At 43.7% G+C, this 23297-nt stretch overlaps 1 protein-coding gene and 1 pseudogene across 6 annotated transcripts in view; one reads left to right on the top strand and one right to left on the bottom strand.

Annotated features, from left to right (window-relative positions):
- The window catches only part of PSD3 (pleckstrin and Sec7 domain containing 3), a 669219-nt gene that overhangs the window by 42876 nt on the left and 603046 nt on the right, over positions 1-23297 (top strand). The gene's annotated exons all lie outside the window — the stretch shown is intronic.
- LOC307179590 (protein phosphatase 1F-like) lies at positions 12894-13901 on the bottom strand (annotated as a pseudogene). The gene has a single exon. The product of its transcript is annotated as a protein phosphatase 1F-like (transcript).

Here is a 23297-nt window from a genome sequence, read left to right as displayed (position 1 = left end):
CTCTGTGCCCTGTAGGAGAGGGCGGGGCCGCTTCTCAGTGAAGGGCCAGGAGGTTGGCTCCATCGTCCCACCAGGCCCACTGGCATTTGGGTTAATTTTAGTCCTGGGGGCGGTCATCAAGCCTGGCCTCACCCTGGCTGCCACTTCTTGTAAGGCTTCAGGAGAATGAGTTAGAGGCATCTGCCCTGTTCTTTGGAAACTCTGGATGTGCAAACGCTACTTGTCTCCAGGTTTGGGCAAGCCAAGGGTGCTGCCAGGCCGTTCCGTGGAGAGGCTGCATAAGCAAGGATAGAAGGCGAATGTGCATGAAACTTCACTAAAAAAATCCAACCACAAGACACTCAATGACACTAGGCTGTGTGTAGGTGTTACCTGACAGCAGAAACTTCAGAGCAGGAGGCCCACCTGGCCACAGCATTGGCCCTGGGGGAGATTCTGCCAGGAGCACAGGCACCTTGGGATCCTTGTTCTGATGGGTTCCTGTTCTTAGGCAGGAGAGAACTGGTCCTCTGCCTTTTAAGTCACGTCATTCAGCACGTCCCTATTGAATACCCACCTTGTATTATGCAAGAAGCGGGGGAATGGCTGATAGACAGATGTGCTCCCTGCCCCCTGGGCTCAGCAGTGTGCTTGTGCATGCAGCATAGGCTGTTTCCTTCCCTCACCACACTCTGTGTCTCCCTCTTCTTTGTCCTTTCTTCCATTCATCTGTCCCCTGCATGCTCCACCTCCCAGAGGCTTGCATCGGAGGAAGACGCTGCAGGAAGAATGACGCTTATCTCAGGGCCTGAGTCCCTAATGGCAGGATTATATCATCCGGCTAGGAGATATTTTACGATAAATGACCATTTTATGGCCTCTCCAATTACAGGATCCTGAATCCCTTGCTTGTAATGAAATCTGCACAATGCATCTTACTGCTATAGCCTGGAGGCACATGAGAGCTACCCCAGAGTGCCAAGGACTGCGCAGTTAGAGACCTCCATGCTTGTAAATCAGCAATGCATTTTGTCATTAGCAAATAAACAGCTGAGTAGCACTGCATTGCTCACCTGAGGCTCTTAAGTACTTCATCTACTCAAGCACCTAGCTTAGTTCCTGCTTCCTGCAAACAGATTCATGTCCCCACATACACAGGAATAAGAGGCCTGCTGGCAGTGAGCCCCAGGGAGGTAGTGGGGTTTGCAGAGGGTATGCTGACAAATGTAATTGCTGGCAGCTGTTGGTCCCAGGGCTGCCAACCCTAAGATTTAACCCCTAACTCTCCAGGTGCTATGTGAGCTGAGGATAGATAGAGATCACTCCTGATCAAAAACAGGTGCTCACCTGAGGCCCACACCTGAGAACTTTGTCCCTGTTCCTATTTAATGCCTTTTCTTCTATTGCAAGACCAACCAACCATTTCACTTGCCAAGACTTGAATGATAGTAAGCTTCAGTATTAAATACTGTTCAGCAGTGTCAACAGTATTTCTTTGAAACTTCCTTTGTCAGCTTTAACAAAACCTCATCAGATCTTACTAAAAAGATTAGCATCCTGGTGTTTTACTTGGGTAATCCAATATTGCATCAAACTTGGAAGAAAAAAGAGGTTTAGCTTGCCTTGGAAATTCAAGGCAAAGTTACACTTGGGTGTTTTAAGAGGCAGACGGGAACGATAAGGGGTAGAGTGCCAGGACTGAGTGAGAAAGAGTAGGCATGGCCCTTTGCTAAGTCTGACCTCAGCCAGATGCATGGTGCCAGGAACTCAGCTCATATTTGCTGAATGAATAAGTGATAGCCCAAGGAAGGAAACTGATCAATGCTAAAATCAGAGTCCCTGTCAGGTCCGAAAGTATAAGATCTAGTTATTTCATCTTTGTTCTACACATATTTTCTTATTTCCTATTGGATAATTCCAGTAAAATTTGTACCCAAACTAAACTTGAACAAGATGTAAGGGATGTTGGTTATGGACAAAAAGAAGATTTAAAGGAAAATATTTGAGAAACTAGTAATTAGACTGATGAAAGCCCTGAATTCAACTGGGAGTAAAAATGCCTACTTGGTAGGTTATTGTGAGGATTAAATGAGATCATGTGTATAAAGCATCTAGCATAGTGCTGACACCTAGAAGGTGCCCAACAATTGTTAGTAGCCTCCTCTCAACACAGCCAACTTCAGTTGATTTTGAGCTGAATCAGAGGGCTGGTTTCTTTTACTTTCTTCCATTTCTAGAATTTCCTTCCCCTCTTAATGGAGAAATGTTACAGAGGAAAGGGATTATTACCTTTCTTTTGTTATGTAAAGAGACCTCATCTTTGCAAGAGCAAAGAGTTTTCTAATCACTTGGGTAAACTTCTGTAGAATGAGTCCTAGAAAACAGCTACTGGGAACTGCTATTTTCAAGAGCTTTATGCTGTTGCTTAGAAATGCTTCTTATTTTTCCAGGAAAGATACTTGGCTGTGTTCAAGGGAGTTTGGCTACTGTCAGTCTCAACTCCGTTAACACTTCTGATATATTCAAAATAAAAGACATATAAGAGAAATACCCTTTGGTGAACTTTCTCAATGGAACTGTGAATCTCTTGGTTTCATTTCATTCTCTCCTTAAAATGTTCTCTCAATTGCCTGTAACAAAGTCCTAAACCTCTATAATGGTATTCAAGGATTTTCACAATTTGGGCCTTAACTTCTTCAAAAGTCTCATCTGCCTGTCTCCCCGGGTCATACCTAAGCCTTCACATTTTTCTATATAGCCTTCCCCATCTCTCCACCAAACTCCTATTCATCCTTGGAGAATCTCTTCTGTGAATCTTTGTGGTACACCACAGAGCAAGGTTCTCATAGAACTTTCATAGTTCTTTTGCTTTCACAGTATTTTTCATGTTTTATTGTATTTCATGTTGATATAGTAGGCTTGTACAGTATCTAGTATCTAGTTGACACTAACTCTGTGTTTGTTGAATAAATGTTGTCTTGAATTTGGTCCGAAAAGTGGGGGAATACACCAATGTTTTACTGTTTGCACCAGACTGCAAACTCTAGAGAAAAAGACCTGGTCTTGGTGATTAGATTAAAGACCATGGAATGAGTTGACAAAGAACAGTAAATATAGTGAAAAAGAATAGATAATAATTTACATTCATTTAATATCTGCTATAAACTGGGTACTAGATGTTTTCAAGGATACAATTGATACAATCTTATTTAATTTATTTGATAACCAGGTGGGGATTAACACACTTACAAGTCAGTAAATGGGTTTAAGGGTAGAGTGACTTGGTTAGTGACTTAATTAATCATGGAGCCTAGATTTGAATCCCATCTGTTGCTCCAAAGTCCAGGCTGTTTGCATTACCCCAATCTGGCTTGGAGAAGGGAAGCTACCATTGAAGCTATAGGCTGGCACTTGTTCGCAGCACGGGTTTGAGGGGGGAAGGCAGCCAGGAGATTGCAGGAATTAGTCAGTTGTGAGGTGATGAGTGCCTGGGCAAGAGTAATAAGCAGAGAGCGATCAATACATGTGATAGGCCCTGACAGGGAGGAGCCGGGTGCAGCACAGCATCTTACTTGGTCCTGAATGCAGTTGTTCGAGGGGTGGGGTGGGGGGACTGCAATAGGGGCAGGGCACAGTCCTCAGCACAGATCCCCAGATGCAGCTGCTCCAGGCCCTGAGCTGGGAGACTGGCCAGCAGCGTGGGGAGAAGGAGACAAAAAAGACTCAGGTCCTGCAGAAAAATCATAATGTGGTTAATGCCTCTGTGAGTATCTGAGCCCTGACACAATATGTGGTCGCGGTATTTCCCCCCAGCTATGAACCTAAACATGGCCTGCAAAAGTAATAGGTTGGATCCCATTTTCCTCCCAGGTGGGAGGGATTGTAGAGTCCACAGCCCCACAAAACCATGACCAGATGAGAGGATTGTGTGGGAGCTGTTTGGCTGAATATCACAGTAAATTGAAAAGCTTTTGACCCTGAGCTACCACTAAAACTGCTTTGAGATCCTGTTTATGTAGCATGATTCCATACCTGTGAATTCTTACCACAATCATTTTGGCCATATATGCTGTTTGCCAGTCTATGATATTTGGCAAAATGTGTGGTCTGATGCTGAACGTAGAACTGGCCTCCTGGTTAACATGCGTCAAGTCTTGGGTCTTTACTCTTTTTTTTTCTACTCTTTTCTGTTCCACCCATTTTCTATAAGGTCAAAGTAGTTTATGGACATGTACCAGATTCCTGGGGAGAGGCGGTAGGATAAGTAAGGACCCGGTCTTTTTGTAACTCCCTCCCTCCTACCTACATTACTGGCCAACTCACTGGCAGCATATTCCTTTATTCAAATTTACCAAGATGGAAGTTGTATTTAACTGGAGATGAGAGTCATCATTCTTCTCTTGTAAAGTTGTGCTTTCTTTTTAGGAGGTATGATTCCTTTATAGGTATTTCATTCAATTAAAAAGAAAGAGAGAGAAAATTGAACTTTTGGCAGCAACATCAAGTGTTACGAATGAAATGAAAACACCCAAGCCAGTGCTCAAGCCTTTCATGTGGATTTATGATATTCCTTTGAACTCTTCATAAGTTCAGTGATTTTGAGTTTCAGTGACCCATGAAAAAAGTACTTTCATGAGGTGCTTTTGTTTATGTCCCAGACTTTTTTTTAAAGAAAACTGAAGAAATTCTGTTGGTGTCTGGACCTGGTCAACTTACAGACAACATTTGCTGGCATAGAATTGAAGGTTTTTGATATGTCAATCATTGATATTCTGCTGTTACGTATGATTTTCTTCACTTTATATATTATAGACCTAGATTTATCATGCCTGACATTTTGGTTTTATACATACACTTAGGCTTGCTTGGAGAAGAACATGTTGGGGGCTCACTCATCTGGGAGCCTCACCCCGCATTTCACTAAGCATGTGGAGGGAAATAAGTTTGCAGAATGTAATTCTAGAAGGTGGGTCACCTGTGAAATCACTTTAGAATTTGATATCCTTTAAAAAGTGGGGGGAGGGGTGCTGTAGGGATGAAATACCACATGTTAGGTGCAATGTGGGAATCTGAATCTTTTCCTCGTTTATTATGTAACGGTTTTGAAACCACATGTTCATCCAGCTGTTTCTCATCAGATTTGTTTTGTTTCCATATAAACACATACACATAAAATAAAACAATTTTAATGAAAAGAGAAATTCTCTTTTCCCCTTAAAGTTTCTTTGATGATGAAATTCATGTAAAGGTCTGAATTATGACAATGTACAAGTTAAAGAATTCAGAAGAGAATTAGAACAAAATTCAGTTTTGATTATCTCTTGTCTCCCTTTTTCAAATATGTTTCTTCATTCCTTTGCTCTCTATAAAACCACATGGGAGGGCTTCCCTGGTGGTGCAGTGGTTAACGATCCGCCTGCCAATGCAGGGGTCACAGGTTCGAGCCCTGGTCCGGGAAAATCCCACATGCCGCAGAACAACTAAGCCCGTGCACCACAACTACTGAGCCTGCACTCTAGAGCCCGCAAGTCACAACTACTGAGCCCGCATGCCACAACTACTGAAGCCTGCGTGCCTAGAGCCCATGCTCTGCAACAAGAGAAGCCACTGCAATGAGAAGCCCGCGCGCCACAACAAAGAGTAGCTCCTGCACGCCGCAATGATGAGTAGCCCCCACTTGCCGCAACTAGAGAAAGCCTGCGTGCAGCAATGAAGACCCAACACAGCCAAAAATAAATAAATAAATAAACTAATTAATTAAAAAAAAAGGATGTTTTTTTAAAAAACCACATAGGAAAAGCACAATTTTGAAATAATATTAGAAATCACAGTTTTTGGTTTCTTTTTTGTGAGAAAAGATAAAATGGCAGAAAAAGTGTGCTGATGACATCAAAACAGAGGAATTCTGGTTCAGAGCATGTTGGGAAACACTTACTTCTTACTCTTACCCTTGTCTCATTACTGGAAATTTGCCTGGGCGTATAGTCCAGTGTGTTTGTCTGACACATATTAACTTTGTATACAAAGACACGTAGCTGTCCTTGGGTCTGGCCCAGCAAGTTCAAGAATTGTAGCATTTCCAGCAGTTACAGCTTTGCAAAGGGACAGAGCACATTGTAAGACATTTTATTGTACTTTTGCTCTGAATTTCATTTAAGTAAGAATAGTAACTTAGATTTCTATAAAAATTTATACTTTTAGTAACTTAGATTTCTATAAACTTTATGCATTCCCTCATTTAATCTTCACAAATTGATACCCCTTTTACTATGAATTTAAGGCTCAGGGGATTCTGACTCCACATAGATAAGTAAAATGGGTGTCATGCATTGGGGCTCATTCGTTATGGCAAATCACCCTACTACACTGGGGACCAGTCAGCTCCTAAAGGTAGGATAACTAGCTAGACCAGCTCCAGTTAGCTCTGACCTCTGCGTTAATGCCTGTCCCTTTTGTCTTCTGACTTACAGGGTTATGGGGCCATATAAAAAGTAGATAAGGCAGATTCTACATAAAATGGAATCAAGTCTCATAGAGTGTAGAATGTTGGCGGTAGCGAAACCTTCCATACCATGTTGTCCAAACCTGACTCATGGGCAACATCCCTGACTTCCCCCCCTTCCAGGATACTTCCAGTAATAAGGGACACAGCCCCTCACATGTAGCTTCTTCAGCAAGCTCGTCACCTGCATGGATATTCTGGTCCAAGCCCCAAGACTCTCTTACCTGACAACTGAATCTTATAGGTCCTCCTGTCATCACTCTTGTCCTGCTGCAAACTCCATGATCTATTCTCCACATAGCAGTAGGTGATCTTTTAAAATGTAATCAGGCCAAGTTATTCTCAGGCTTAAAATCCTCTAAGGTATCCCCACCAGTTAAAATCTAAATCCAAATTCTGAGCATGGCCTTCAGGCCCAAAGACCTGGACTCCCGCCTTCATGCTGAGCTCTGGTCCTTAGTGCTCTGCACCAACCACGAGGATCCTCTCACTGCTCCCATTTCACGACCTTTGCCCTCTCCCCAGGCTCCCCTCCCGTCTTTGTGGTACATTCCCTCATTGTCAGGTCAATGCTCCAACATCATCTCCTCAGACCACCCTAACTAAAACATTTCCCACCAAGCCGCTTGCAAACCCTTGACCTGCTTTCTTTTTCGTCACGGCTCTTTTTGTTCCTTTCTATTATTTAAAACGTTTATTCATGCAGATGTTTACTGTCAGCCTCCACTCACTCCATGAGGTAGGGACTTTTTCTCATTCATTCTCCACTGTGTTTCCCAGTGTTGTCATCTTGTAGGTATTCTATAAATAAATTAAATTAAAATTAATTAATCAATTATTAGAAAAATTTCCTTTCCATTTCAAGATTGAATATATGCAGGGGTGAAAGATGACTCTAAGATTCCATCCCTGGGTACCTGAAAGAGTGATGGATGTGGGACATGAGGAGTTGTAGGAATACAGAGTGGATGGCATCTAATGCCACCCATTGAACACCCCCTTACTCAGGAGATAGGGTTCATACAGCCAGCATGTCAGGGACTGGAATCCACGTCCCCTCATTTCCCTGCTTTGTGTTCTTTCCAGGACATGACATCATTTCATCAGCAGGAAGTGAGGTTGGTGTACAAATAAAGGAGAGATGATGAATTTGGCTTTGGACATGCTGAGTTTGAGGTGTCCCTGGGACGTTCACCAGTTAGATATAAAAACTGAAACTCAGAAATGAGCTCAGATACCTGCATTGATTTTGTAATTGAAATGTGGGAAAGGATGAGATTGCCAAGGTAGATAAAGAGCAAAAAATAAGAAAAGGGAGAGAAGAAGATGGGGAAAAAAAAAAAAAAAGCAAAGGCCAGAACATTTGCATAAGGAAGAAATTTGCGGATAAAAAAAAGGATGCACATGGTCTCATGAAGTCAAGGAAGAAAGAAGGTCAATGGAGGGAAGGTCAAGTAGGACAAGGACAAAGCTGGAGGAGGGGCAGTTTCAGCAGTGCAGGGTCAAAGGTCAGATTGCCAGGGACCCAGGTCCTGAGGATGAGGCCTTATTGGTTAAGATCACTGGAGTTAAACTGCCTGGATTTGTACCCAGACTTCAGCATTAACTGTAGGGCCTCAGGAAAGATTTTTAATCTCTCTAAGCCTTATTGCCTCATATACTAAATAGGGATAAAAGTATCATATTAAAATATTATGAGAAATAAATGAAATAATCCACTTAAATTGTTAAGCCCAGTTCCTGATGCATAGCAACTGCTCAATAACTTTAGATATCATTTCTCTCTCTCTCTTTTTTTTTTTTTGGCTGCGTTGGGTCTTCGTTGCTGCGCGTGGGCTTTCTCTAGTTGTGGCGAGCAAGGGCTACTCTTCGTTGCAGTGCACGGGCTTCTCATTGCGGTGGCTTCTGTTGTTGTGGAGCACAGGCTCAGAAGTTGTGGGTCGCAGGCTCCAGAGTGCAGGCTCACTAGTTGTGGTGCACAGGCTTAGTTGCTCCGTGGCATGTGGGATCTTCCCAGATCAGGGATAGAACCCATCTCCCCTGCATTGGCAGGCAGATTCTTAACCACTGCACCACCAGGGAAGTCCCAGGTATTATTTCTTTTGGTAAGAGTTTGGAATATAAAGGAAGGAGAAAGATAAGATATAAATTGGGGAGATTAACGGAGTTCAGGGAAGACCTCTTGAGTGAACAAAATCCTGTAAAGAAAGGAAAAAGGTTCATATATTTAGACACAGGGCTTAGTGTTAGGGAAGAGAAGATAGATGTTGAGATAGGAGCACAAAACGGATGATAAGGATGAGAAGAGAGATGGGTATTTTGATAAAGAGAAGGTCTTTCAGTGCCATCTTGTTAGATCAGCCCATGGCCCCCACTTGTTGAGAGCTTGTGAGTGCCTCTTTCTCACTACGCCACATGGGGCTGATAATTCCAACTTCCTGAACTGATACTGTTTGATAAGCACTGCCAGAGCTAAGGACAGAGCTCTGTAGAGGTGTAAGAAAGCCTTTACAAGTGGCCACTGACCAACAGTGAATCGAGCCGCCATTCATGCAACACAATCATTAAGAATCTCAGGGCTGGAGGCATCTGAAAGGCCATCTGGCCCAAGGTCACCTGAATTCCCTCCACAGCATCTCCAGCAGGCAGTTACATATAAGCTGCATTTGAACAGCATCCCATTTGGTATCTTGCAAGCCAGACCTTTCTTTCTCAGGTTAGACTGTTCAGCACAGGAATTCTCCCACTGATCTGCCATAGACTTGAAATTGCCATTTTCAATCACTCCTTAGGCTTAACAGACTGAAGGATTCTTTTAAACCACAAATACATAACCTTGAGATGGAGATGCTGGTGATGCCTTTTCTGTAAGAGTCCTTGTCAGTCACAAAGGATGACTCCAAGGAGGGGTAAATCTAACGTGCGGTGGGAGGGCTGCAGATGTTAACATCTGAGGATGCTTAACACCAAGGGATGTTAAAGAGCATAAGACGCTGCTACAAAAGCCAACATGAAAGCACAGGGTATTCAGAGGAAGGGAAATATTGAAGTCATGTTCATCCTTTGTCTTATTCTGGCCCCAGGTGGGCACTGGGGTGTGCCACCATCTAAAGAGGAGCCCGGACTTCCCTGGTGGCGCAGTGGTTGAGAGTCCGCCTGCTGATGCAGGGGACACAGGTTCGTGCCCCGGTCCAGGAAGATCCCACATGCCGCGGAGCGGCTGGACCCGTGAGCCATGGCCGCTGAGCCTGCGCCCCCGGAGCCTGTGCTCCGCAACGGGAGAGGCCACAACAGTGAGAGGCCCGCGTACCAAAAAAGAAGAGGAGCCCAGGCCTGAGCATTCACTCCTTGCCCTCATGTAAACGAGGACATTTCAATTACTGGCAATGAGGTAGTCCATTGAATCCATTTAAATGGACCCAGCCAGAGGTTCATGGATCTGGTTTAAGCTAGGATAGCGGAAGGTATTCTCAGTCTACCTGAGGATAAGACTTCCAACCAGCCATGTAACCCCACCACAATCCAAATGGAGCCCAGCCCAGCCCAGCCCAGCCCAGCACTCTCTGAGTTCGGCTAACTCTGAACTTTGTTTTTCCTCATCTGTGAAATACCTCACCTATTAGAATGCAGGGAGCTAGAGTAGAGGGCCTTGGGTGGGTCTTCCCACTTCTAAATTCCATGATAGAAGATCTCCCTGGAGACTCAAGAGATCATAGCAAGGAGGCAGGTAGGAAAGGAGCAACGGCAGCTCCAGAATTTCAACCTGTGGCAGACCTGGAGCCCATCTGTTTGGAGGTTTGACAATCTGGAGAGCTTGTCACATAGTTCCATCTGCATGGCAAACAGCGGTTTTTACTTCGATTGCATAAGCATTGGTGGGAGTTAAGGGAGGTTGACAAGCTCCCTGCAAACAACCCTTGTGCCATTTTGGGAAATAGGTCCTGGGGGATGATGCAGCCATTCCTCCAGCTCTCACTCGGGACAATCTCCATACCCTGCATTCAGCTTTAGGAAACGGAAAGGCTCAGCAGTGGCATTTGAGTATTGTCACCACCATCAGAAGATATTCCTTTTTCATCAGGAAACTTTGGTTATCACTAATTTTCTCTTCTGCCTGAGCGTATGATGTGAGTTGGTTAAGATTTGGCCAAGAGAAGCATAAAAGAGAGACTAGACAATTTGTTAAAAATAAAAAGGGTGATTGAAGTTTTAAAAAATCCTTTTCTTAATTCAATGATGAAATATGGCTGTTAATGGAAAATGAATTGGTCTACTCCGGCCATAAACACTTTACGTTTATGTTAATCACACTAGCGTTAATACCAAACACTGTGAATCTATTAATAGCAGTCTTCATCTTCATAGTACTTTACCAACAACTAATTAATTAAGCAAACCTGTTTTAACTGGTTGCCATGGTAGCAGAGATGCACAGAAATGGTTGCATCCATGAAATTCATTCTTAGCTCCTGAAATATAATTCAGCTTGGGCAATAAGTTATCATTATGCAGCACTATAATGTGTTTAGAACGATAATTACTATGTTAGTAATGAAAAGATTTGCGAGTACACATAAATACATGCAGTAGTAAATATTTAAAAAGATAATTTTTATGCTTATTACCTATAAAATCTTTTCCTCCACTGAATCTGGTAGCCAAAACATGACAATTTCATCTGTAATTATTACTCTGTTTATACCTTATCTACTGTGTTTGCTCTTCAGTACCCATTCTGAGAAGATGGTCATCCAGATGAAAGAGGCTTCCAAAAATTTGCCGCTGAATAAGCAGTGAGGAGAGGAGTTGCGGGGCAGGGTGGGGAGATGACAGTTGCCATCTTCAAGGGTCTGAAGGCTATTGGAGTGGAAGAGGAATGGGAGTGGTGGCTTGACTGCTGGTGTCCAGACCAGCGTGAATGGCGAAGCTACAGGGAGGCATGTGTGACCTGCGGCCCCATGGCACAGGGGTTACATAGGATGCTCTGGAGTCAGGCTGGACCTAAATCCAGATCCCGTCCTTGCTGTGGTGGGGTTAGTTGCTCGGAGCCACTGGCCTGCTGCATGAGGTCGTGTGGGGATTCCCAGCTAATGCACGGAGGCCTCTGCCTAGCACAGAGTAAATAGAACATGAGTGTTAGCTCTTTATTAGTGGAGGATTTTTACCTGAAGTTTGTTAAAAATAGAATGGGCTGCTTTGTGAAGCAATGACTCACTTCTCTGTCAACTGGAAGTAATAAAGCAGAACCTGGATGGCCACCTGTTAAAACTGCTGTATAAGGGCTTCCTGCCTTGAGGGTAAGGTTGAAATAGATGATTTCCAGGTCCACGATTCCATGAATTTGGGGAGGAGGGGAAGGAGGAAGGACTTCTATTTTCATCCTTCAACCTTTGCTTCACTGGATTCTTACTATAATGTAATACTTGGGTGAACTAGGTTTGTGACGTAGTGTTATTGGTAAAATGGTATTATATGGAGCAAACTGTTCTCTTTCAGAAAGAAAGTCCTGAGCTAGCCTTAATTCTAAGAAAGACGCTCACTAATTTGACTGTTTAGTCTCTGCCAAGTTTTCCTCCGAGACCCTTTAGGTCCTTTTCAAATGGAGATGTTTTTCCAACTAGTTTCCTTAAGTCTGTGGCTCACTGTGTTCTAAAATTACGTTACTTCCCTTATTATCCAGAATGTCATCTGTCTACAGTCATATTTCTCTAAATATTTGTACCTATCTTTACCTTGTCCTTTAAATCCTCATCAGTGAGCAGGCAATGAACCAGCCTAGGTTTGTTTTTTTTAACGTCTCAGCAAAGGTGTTTTTAATAAACACAGCCTAAGCTAAACAGCTCTGCTTCAGAGAATTCTTTCTTGACTAGAGTGGCAGCCCTGAGCTCCCGGGTGGCGGGTGGCGGGGCTCCCAGCTTACAGTCTTAGACCTGGAAGGTTTTCTGTTCAGATTCAAATGCAGCCTTGTTAATTCTGGTGAGGTCTGTGCTCAGAGCATCTGATGACGGTGCCTACTCCCCCCCCCCCCCCACCCCGCGTCTCTTCCTGCCTTGTCGACTGGGCCAGGCCTCAGCTCTCTGGGCCTGTTTCCCGATCTCAGAAATGGACACGATCTTAGTATCCACCCTGCTAGGAGGACCCCCGAGGTTCCGCGGTGAGGTTCAGTGGGCGGTAAGGTCACAGAGGGACCAATGCGTCCTTTCTTCTTTCAGAAACAAACGCGCCTCATCGCGCTAACTGCCGACACCAGCAGCCTAGTGAGACCTGCCCGGGGGAGGTGTTTGGAGGGTGGGGAGGGTCAGGTGGACCTCGTATTGCTGCTTCGCGTTATTGCCCTTCGCAGATGGTGCGTTTTTCACAAACTGAAGGTTTGTGGCAACCCTGCGCCGAGCAAGTTTATTGGCACCATTTTTCCAACAGCATTTGCTCACTTCCTGTCTCTGTGCCGCATTTTGGTAACTCCTGCGATATTTCAAACTTTTTCATTATTATTATTCTCTGTCGTGATGATCTGTGAGCAGTCATCTTTGATGTTCCTACTGCAAAAAGATCACGACTGGAAGGCTCAGATGACGGCTAGCAGTTTTTAGCAATAAGGTGTTTTTTACCGTACGTGTGTTGTTTTCGACGTAATTCTGCTGCACGCTTATAGATGAGGGTACAGTGTAAACGTAGCTTTTATCTGTACTCTCGCCGGGCTTTCCAGAGGAACATATCATCGGTGCAGTGGAAGGCTGCTCGCAGGGCCCCCGCAGGGTCAGTGGGCATCTCCGGCTGGTGGGCAGCAACAGCGTGCATGTGCACAGACGCGTACCCCGCGGCGTCCACCCCTCCGTGCCCATCGAACACGGCAAAGTAGGCGCGGTCCACAGAGTCCGATAGGCCAAAGAGCAGGTTGAAGGCTGGGAGGCACACGTGCTTGTCCTCCATCCTGAGGCGCGCATTACGGATGGCATGCACGGAGACGAGCCACTGCCGCTGCGGGACCCAGGCAGCCACGGGCATCTGCTTCTGCCACTGGCTGCACACTTCCCAGAGCCGGTCAAAGAGGCTCCGCACCAGGCCCGCAGCGTCCAGCAGGCTCACAGGGGCCTCCTCCTCCTCATCGCGATCCTCCTCCACCTGCTCCGGCAACTTCCGCAACTCAGAAAGGTCCGTCCGCAGCAGCCAGGCAGGCAGCAAGTGGCGGCCGAGCGCTCCTGCTGCTCAGGAAGCCCATGGCCAGCTCAGCTAGCTCATGGCCAGCTCAGCTAGCTCGCCTTTCACCTCCTCCTGGATCAGCATTGTCCCTCGGACCTTCCATGGCAACAGGCTCTCCAGGCCCAGCAGGGCTGGGAAGTCGCGGAGGAGTGCGTCCAGGAGGCTGGGGTTCTCCTCTGCCTTCTGGCTGTTCTGCTGTGGGGGTCCTGAGGCCATGCCCAGAGCATCCCCGGGGGCTGCTGCCAGGTCGTTGGTCTTCATTCTGCCACTCGGCCGCCCGGCGCCCGCTAGCCGCTCCCCCCAGCCTAGGTTTTTAACAGTGTGGGCTTCTTTCTCGTTTTTCTTTTTTTCTCTCTAACAACACCGTATGGTGACAGCTCTGGCCTAGCTGCTAAACGTCTGCCCAGAGCCGCTGAAGTCCACACAGTTACAGGCTTGTTTGTGGGACCTGGTGTCAGGTCCATCCCAACCACTCATGAGACTGCTACTCCTGGGAGTGTGGTTGTCACTATGACAACAAGCTGAGAAGACCAGGGATAGACTGAGAACTTTACAGCGAGGCTGAGAGGGAGCCCAGGGAAAAGGAAAGAAAATAAATCCTAGGGAGGTCACCAAGGCAAGGGTGCAGGGCTGGGTGTAAGCAGTACAGGTAGAAAGGAGACAGAAGGAGAAGGAGAGCAAGAAAGAAGAGGTTTAAAATCTGTCCTGATTCTCACTTTTAAGCCCTATGTCTACATAGATCCTTTAGATGCAATAGAAACCCTACTCCTTAGAAGAAATAAAAATTAAGGTTTGAAAAACAAAATATATTCTAAAAGAGAAAAGAAAAATGTCCTTTTACGGATAACCATTCTAGAATCAATCATTTACTATAAAAGCACCATAACAGCATCAGCAATATAAACTAGTATGGGCAATTTCTATAGAAAACCACAAAGGAGAAAAAAATTAAACGAGAAAACAATCTCATATCCAAAAATATGATGATTGTGTATCTCTAGCTATTAAATAACTTTCAGAAATCACATACAAAGTCTTTTTTCTGAACAAAATGGATTTGAAGATGTCCTGTTGTTTTGTGTGTGTGTGACAACTACGTGACATTTTAACCAAATGACAAAATTTAGAGCATTAAAGTAGCCCTCCTTATTGTTAAAAGTTTCAGAAGTTCTTCAACTGTAATATGTGCATATTCAACTTATATTCACAACAAAATGAGAGGCAAGTTCTACAGTCTGACATTAATGTTGAATATCCATCAACTACAAATTACTAATCCGTTTTTGGAAATATTTTTCATCTGAAAAAATCAGTAGCAGGTTAATATAGCTTAAATTACAAAAGAAATCAACTTGGCTTTCAATTTTGTTTCTAAACGTTATATTTAACAAATAAACATAAGGGATAGATAAAACCACGTCTCATTTCTGAGGTGTGTGGGTGTGTGTTTGGGGTTAGTGTAAGAGGATGAAATGTTGATTTTTTAAAAATATTAAATTGCTCTACAAATCTTAAAGCATTTTATTTGTAACTCATTTGACAAGTGAAGACAGTGGCTGGAGTGAAGGGCCCAGATAGGACCCACTGCCCCCAGGTTGGCCTCCTCCAGTGGTCCCTGCTCTGGGGTCCAGTGGCCTGAGCATCCATCCCCAAGTCACGCTGAGCAGCAGGAAGGCCCCCCTAGAAGGTGATCATTGCTCCAAAATAGAGCAGATCATGGGACGTGTCCACCTAGGACATTTATAAAGTAAAATATTATGACGACGGTACTCAAATAAGTGTCTTTCAAGCTGTGCCAAGAGTCTGTAAAGGGTTTCCCCACCTGTAAGGCAAAGAGGTCGGGTTACATCATCTCTAGTGTTCCTCCTAGTCCCCTCTATGACGCTGAGACTTTGACTCGTGGTTTTATCTTCCACTCTTATTTACTTAGCATACACAAAAGGCCAAAATTTTTTTTTAATTGGTAAGATCAATGCAATAGAAGAGAGTTCAAAAATAGACCCACACATATATGCTCAATTGATTTTCAACAAGATAATTACATGAGGAAAGGGTAATCTTTTCAAGAATGGTTTTAGAACAATTGGCTATCCATGTAGGAAGAAAGGAACCTTGACCTTTAACTCATACCACATAAAAAAATTCAGTTGTAATGTAAACATAAGAGTTAAAATTATAAAACTTCTAGAAGCAAACATAGGAGAAAATCTTTGTGACATTATATTAGGCAAAGATTTCTTAGGAAACAAAAAAACACAAACCATAACAGAAAAAGTGGCAGATTGGACTTTTAAATTAAAAACTCTTGCTCTTCAAAGACACTTAAGAAATTGAAAAGACAAGCCAAAAACAGGGAGAAAATTATATGTATTTACAAATACAAATACATTTATAAATATGTATTTACAAAATACATACCTGACATAGAACTTGGATTCAGGATATATAAAGAATTCTTACAACTTAATAAAAAGAAGACAAAAAGATTCCATTTTAGAAAATGGGCAAAAGATTTAAAGAGACACTTTACAAAAGAAGACATATGAATTGAAAATAAGCACATGACAGGATGCTCAATTATTATTTATCATTAAGAAATGCTAGTCAAACTACAATGAGATACCACTCTACGTACACAAAAGGCCAAAAATTTTTAAAAACTGATAATATCAAGTGTTGGCAACAATGTAGAATACTGGAACTCTCAAACATTGCAGATGGGAAAGCAAAATAATATGGCCACTTTGGAAAACTGTTTTGCATTTAAAAAAAAAAACATACATTAACCATATGACCCAGAAATATCGCTTCTGGATATTTATCCAAGAAAAAAACATATGCACTATACACAAAAACTTGAATATCGAAGTTCATAACATTTTCTTTGTAATAGCCAAAAACTGGACACAACCCAAATGTCCATCACCTGGTGAATAAACAAATTATATTGATATATCATATAATGGAACACTACTAAATAACAAAGAGGAAAAACTACAGATCCATATAAAAACATGCATGAATCTATGTGAACGCAGGCAGACAACAAATGATTTCATACTGCATGATTACATTTATGTGGGATTCTAGAAAAGGGAAAACTACAGCGGAGAGAAAAGCGAGTTAGTAGTTGTTAGGATCCAGGGTCTGGAGGGAGGGGTTGACTGCAAAGGGGCATGGAAATTTGTGGGGGGAGAAGTTGTGAAATGTCTTTTTTTTTTTAATTTATTTTATTTTTGGCTATGTTGGGTCTTCGTTGCTGTGCGGGTTTACTCTAGTTGGGGTGAGTGGTGGCTACTCTTTGTTGCGGTGCGCAGGCTTCTCATTGCGGTGGCTTCTCTTGTTGCAGAGCACACAGGCTCTAGGCGCACAGGCTTCAGTAGTTGTGGCACGTGGGCTCAGTAGTTGTGGCTCGCGGGCTTTAGAGCGCAGGCTCAGTAGTTGTGGCACACGGGCTTAGTTGCTCCGCTGCATGTGGGATCTTCCCGGACCAGGATCGAACCTGTGTCCCCTGCATTGGCAGACGGATTCTTAACCTCTGTGCCACCAGGGAAGCCCCGGTGTGAAATATCTTGATTGTAGTGGTGATTTACAGAACTAGATACATTTGCCAAAGCTCACTGAACCCTGAACTTAACAATTCTTATCATCAGTTCCAACGTGTGTGGGTTTTTCCCCACACCACTAAGCAGTTCCCCAGTGCCAGCTGGGTGTCCTACAATTCAAGTCAATTGTGACACTATCTACCTGGAGATACCATCAGAGCCAAAAGATTAAGGGCTCATCCTTCAGGAACGAAAGGCAAGGTTGTGTTCCTTGTGTTCTCCAACCCAGAACCTCATCCTTTTGTTTTTTTTAAGGAGGCTTCATTACATAGGCACAGTTGATTAAATCACTGGCAATTGGCATCAATTCAACCTCCAGCCCCTCTCCCCTTCCCAGAGGTCAAGGGGTTGGGACTGAAAGTTCTAGACCTTTTTTTTTTTTGCGGTACGCGGGCCTCTCTCTGTTGTGGCCTCTCCTGTTGCGGAGCACAGGCTCCGGACGTGCAGGTTCAGCGGCCATGGCTCACGGACCCAGCCGCTCCGCAGCATGCGGGATCTTCCCGAACCGGGCCACGAACCCGTATCCCCTACATGGCAGGGGGACTCTCAACCACTGCGCCACCAGGGAAGCCCAGGTTCTAGCCCTTTAACCACAGGGTTGGTTCTCCTTGCAACCAGCCCCCGCCCTCAGGTGAGGTTCTAAAGTCATGCCATCAACATAACAAAAGACGCTTTTGCTCTCACCACTTAGGAATTTCGAGATCTTCAGGAGCTCTGTGTCAGGAGCAGAAGGAAGACCAAGTATATTTCTTATTATAAATCACAGTACCACAGCACTAACATTGGTGAGTTTTACAGTATGTAAACTATCCATCAGTAAAGCTGATTTTGAAGGAAAGAAACCCTTTTCTCCAGGGTTCCTGACTGTGGATTTATATGAATCAATAGGGCCAAAATAGCTGGGCTCACAGAGTTCAGAAGTGAGGTGACTCGAAAAGAGCCACTCGGTCAGAATTCAGCCCCAGGAACTTGTCAACTCTTGCAGGTAATTCAGCAGATGTGTCCAGAATGAGGGTTTTTAACGGGAAATGGAGAGAGAACGGGTAGATTTCTCTCCTTTCATGAACACAGTTACAGAAATTTTCAAATGTAAGAGTTCCTAAAGCAGATATTTTGAGATGAGAGTTCTATTGGAAGTTCTCTTACCTGCTTTGTTGACAGTGTTCACCAACATTTCTCTCTGTAGAGCCACTGAAATCAAAGGAATCCCTAAACCACATGCTAGTCCCTCCCAAAATAAGGAGAGAGAATTCATTCATCTATGCATTCAGGGAACACTTGATGGGCAACTCCTCTGTGCTGGGCAATGTGCCTTGGGCAGGAGATAAAAAGGAAGTAAATAAAGAAGGTGTGGTCGTCTCTGCACCTGAAGTCTAGTCTGGTCTGAGTTTCTTGGGGTCACAATTCAGAACATTTACGGATTCAGCTTCTGGGATTTGCCATTATCACTAAAGCATTGCCAGAAAGATTGTGAGGATTGTGACAATAAAGACTGCTTTTGAACACCAGGGTACTTTTACAATGTGGACGCACTCAGGCATTGGTAATTTTCATAGGTCATGTCTACTCTGGAAAAATATTATACGTGAAATGCTTATTTCAGCAAAGTAGTTTTTATATGGAATCCCCCTTCAATACAAACACTGCTTTTGAAACAATTCCTTTTCACTGGAATAATTCTGAAAAAGTAATTTGTTTTTTGAGGGAAATAGGGACTTTCCCCCAAATATTTTCAGTAATTATTTGGACGGTAAAGCATTTTCTAGTGGAGTAGGAGGATGCAGATAGGTTTTCAAGTGTGAAATAGAAAAGCAGCTATACCTATGTACCTTGGTTTTTGTTCTTTATGGTTGAGTCAGTACTTAGTACTGTACTAAAAAGCTTTATATTCTCAGAAAAATAAACCAGGGCAATCATATGGTATTGTTAGGGAACCGTTGGCCGAAACCACTCACCTTGGCTAGGCACGATAATAACCACTTGCATGAGTTGTCTCACAATAGGAGGTCCTGATAAGGAACATGGTGCTGCCACCTAAAACCAACCTGGAGAATTTGGGAAGGGCCAAAAGGAGGGAGGAGATGCCAGCCCGTAATATGTCCTGCCGACCTCCCAGAAACCCTCGTGCTGGAAACCGTCTTGGCTAAGAGATGCACGTACAATCAGGAAGGACACTGAGTCAGAGCAAATATGGGCACAAGCAAGATGATTGGCCAGAGACAACCCCCAAAGCTAACCCTCATCACCATAAAACCTGAGACTGCAAGCCGCATGACAGAGCAGTTCTACTGGGTTCCCCTACCCTGCCGCTCTCCATCTAGGTGTCCCTTCCCAACAAAGTCTTTTGCTTTGTCAGTAAGTGTGTCTCCTCGGACAATTCATTTCTGGGTGTTAGACAAGAGCCCAATTCTGGGTTCCCCTTCTGGTAACAGTATCTTTGGACCAAACTTTCACTTGCCATTCAGTGCCTCCTATGTGCCAAAGCCCTTGTGAGGCCGTGCTGTCCAGCAGAACTCTGCAATGATGGAAAGGTTTTCTATGACTGCACTGTCTAAATATAGTAGTCAGGCTCAGAAACTGGGTTTTAATTTAACTTAATTCTTTTACATTTAAATGGCTACATATGGCTAGTAGTTATCAAGTTGGACAGGTTGGGTATGAGGAATAGGTAATATGAAGTGTCCCAATATGCACAATGTGGTCGTGGTGAATTGGGCTAGGTGTAGATGGAGGATTTTTTCAGTGATTTCTGTCCACAAGGGTACCAGTCTTTCAGTCATCACCTTCAAACACATAAATCTACAATGGAGGTGATTAAGGCTATATCCAGAGGTACAATATGTAATGTATATACTTAAATGTCCATGTAAATATAAGTGCACATGTATTTATAGCAAGAAAAAAATGCTTTGACTCTTTCAAGTCAAGATAGGTAAGAGGATGGTAGGTAGAATGGGGCTCTTTCTGTCTCAGGTTCTACTGAGGTGTCAATGCATTAGATATGAAAGTGTACAAAGTGAATGTGAAACAGACCTCCACCCCATGTACAGATTTTGAAGGAAATGGTCCTGAGATCCTGCTCCACAATCTTGGATCCCATAGTTAGATCAAAGCTGTAAAAAGAAGTGAGTGTGAGGAGATTGGGAGGACATGGTGACTAGAGCGGTCGCCTGGTTCTACTCCCCATTAGGGGAAGGTGGGAGGTTCTACTCTATGACCCCAAGACTCATAAAGGGACTTCAAAGAGACTCGTTGGAGAAATTTGAAGTTGTTCCCTGTAGCTGGAAAACACTGAGGATAGTGGCCTCACTCATGCCCCAGAAAGCTAATGGAGACTGTTGCTTTCCAGGAAACTCAGTGTGAGAGAGAGTTGAGTGCTCTAGGGGCAGGGCCTGAGATCCCCTGCTGTGTGGTTGGGATTAGCTTGCACTTCCAGAGTTTCTGAGCAAGGGCCATGAGTGTTCTTGTGGACCAGACGTGGGCCACATGCAAGAGAGTTGGCCTGGGGTCTACCTTCCTGTGGTCTATCCATTGGGGTGGGCTGGAGAGTATCAGTAAGAAGAGGAGGTGTCCCAGTGGGTACTTAGGGCTGTGGAACAGGAGCAGAGGTTGTCACCTACACTCTCCTTCCCATAGCACACTTCCAGCTAAGCAGGGAAGAAGATCTGATGTCAGGTCAAGTTTGGGCTTTCCAGGATGGGGTAGTTTAATTACTGAACTGACCCTGTGTCTAGAGTGAGCTGAACAATTTCTGGGCTTGCCAAGTTTTCATTTAATGACAGGGAAGACACCGAATGAGATGATTGTGGAGGACAGTTTTGGTTATACCAGGAATGGAACTTATTCAACATCCTGGTTCTAATGTATATAGTCATTCCATTCGATTTTTCTTGGTATAATTCCAAGAAGCTGTGGTTGACACTTCTTTTCTTTTGTAACAAAAAATACAGAAATTAAATACAAATTAATTAATAAACAATTTCTATCAGCCTGGAAACCTATATATTAATTAAATATCTTTTTTAATGAATTCTAGAAGTAATTATTTTTGCAAAAAATAGTAAACAAATATTAGTAACTAGGTCAGGCATAACAAATTAGCTTGAGACAAGTGAGAAATTGCTAGAACTATAGGTATAAACACTCTCTTCCATTCTTCTTGAAAATGATAGAATGAACGTGTTGATAAAAAGAGAAGTGATGATTGTAGTAGGGAGACAGTAGAATAGAGAAAATGCTAACTGAAAACTTTAGAGAGGAAAAACTTTCATGTAAAAATAACCTGACAATATTCCATTAAGAGCATCTACCTGCTCTCCTCCTATTTTTTCAACCTCCTCTGCTGGTTCTTACTCATCCCCCTAACTTCTTAGTGTTGCCTTGGACTTTCTCTTTCTCTTTATCAGCCTCTTTGTTGATCTCATCTCATTTCATGGGTGTAAATACCACTTCTACTCTAACTTCCAAATTTATAGCTCCAGCACCAACCTCTTCCCTGAATTCTGATCTCCAACTGCTTATGCAGCACTACCATTGGGTGTCTGAAAGATGGTAACTTACCACGTCCACAGCTGAGCGCTGACGTCCCCCGCCTAGTCCTGCTCCCCTGCAGGTTCCTCCCAGCTCAGTTTCCCAACTCCATCTTTCAAGCAGTTCTCCCCCAAACACTTGGAGTCATCCTTGACTCTCTTTCTCTTCCACCTTCCATTGATCAGAAAATCCTGTCAGCTCAGCCTTCAAAATACGACAGAATCTGAACAATTCTCACTACCTCCTTTGCCTCCACCCTGGCCTATGCCACCCTCATCTGCTTGGATTGTTGCATTAGCCTCCTAATTCACTTCCCTGTTTCTGACACCCCATACAAGGTGATCCTGGTAAAAGAGAAATCAGATCCCGCTACTCCTCTGCTCAAAAGCTTCCAAAGTCACTTAAAAGCCCAGATCCTCTCAGTGGCCTGTAAGACCCCACACACCACACCTCCTGCCGTCACCCGTCCTCACTCGGCTCTTGGCACACTGACATCTTTGCTGTGGCCCGAACACGCCAGGCGAGCCCTCGGGGCCTCTACACTCACAGTTCCTCATCTGTCTGTCTGTGAGGCTGGCGCCTCACCTCCTTCAGGTCCTCACTCAGATTTCCCCTTCTCAGGCGCATCCTTCTCCAAACACCCTTTGCAACCATCCACTCCCCACACCCACACTCCTTACTCCTTGTCCCTCTTCCTTGTTTTATTTTTCTCTAAAATGCTTATCACCATATCAGGTCTTATAAATATTAACTTATCTTGCATATTTTCTGTCTTCCCAAGGTCATTAGACTGTAAGCTTCATGAGGACAGGGATGTTTCATTTGCTGCTAAAGTCAGTGAACTATACCTAGTACAATACATGCAAATGTTCAAGAAATATTGGTCATATGAATGAATAAAAGAATAGCTATCCATGAGAAAGATAATAAAAAATAAGCTGAAACCTTTGTTATTTGTGTTTCTTCTTCTCCTTCTCCTTCCTCTTCTTCTTCTTCCCATACATAGCCTAACTTATTTGGATCCTGGGGAAAAGGTGAACTGGGTCCAGCCTATGATCTAACATTTCTGTGCATGCAGCACAGGGAGCCAATGTCACTTCCTCCTTGATCTTCCCCTGATTCTCTGCTCTTTGAAATCACCTCAGCACAGTGACCAGATTTTTATTCTTTGCTTCTTGTCTCCCAATCCTCTTATCCATCCAGCATCCATTCAGTATTCAGTAGAGTCAGATGCCAGGTGAATTTTGTCTTAGATCTGTCCTTTCAGTTTCACCTTGGGCTACTGAAATTCAAGGACAACATGATTTTAGATTGTTGTATATTTGAGTTGAATATTTGTTGTGTATGTAAGTTGAATAATTCTACCTTGGATAAGGGCAAATTTCAACTCAACAATTATTCACTGAAGTCTTTACTATGGACCAAGAACAGTGCTAGAAGCTAGGAATTTGACAATAAATAAGCTAACGTTCTCCACTCTA

The sequence above is a fragment of the Stenella coeruleoalba genome (assembly GCF_951394435.1).
Source record: "Stenella coeruleoalba genome assembly, chromosome: 21".
Taxonomy (NCBI): domain Eukaryota; kingdom Metazoa; phylum Chordata; class Mammalia; order Artiodactyla; family Delphinidae; genus Stenella; species Stenella coeruleoalba.
This window is presented reverse-complemented; position numbering and strand designations above follow the sequence as displayed.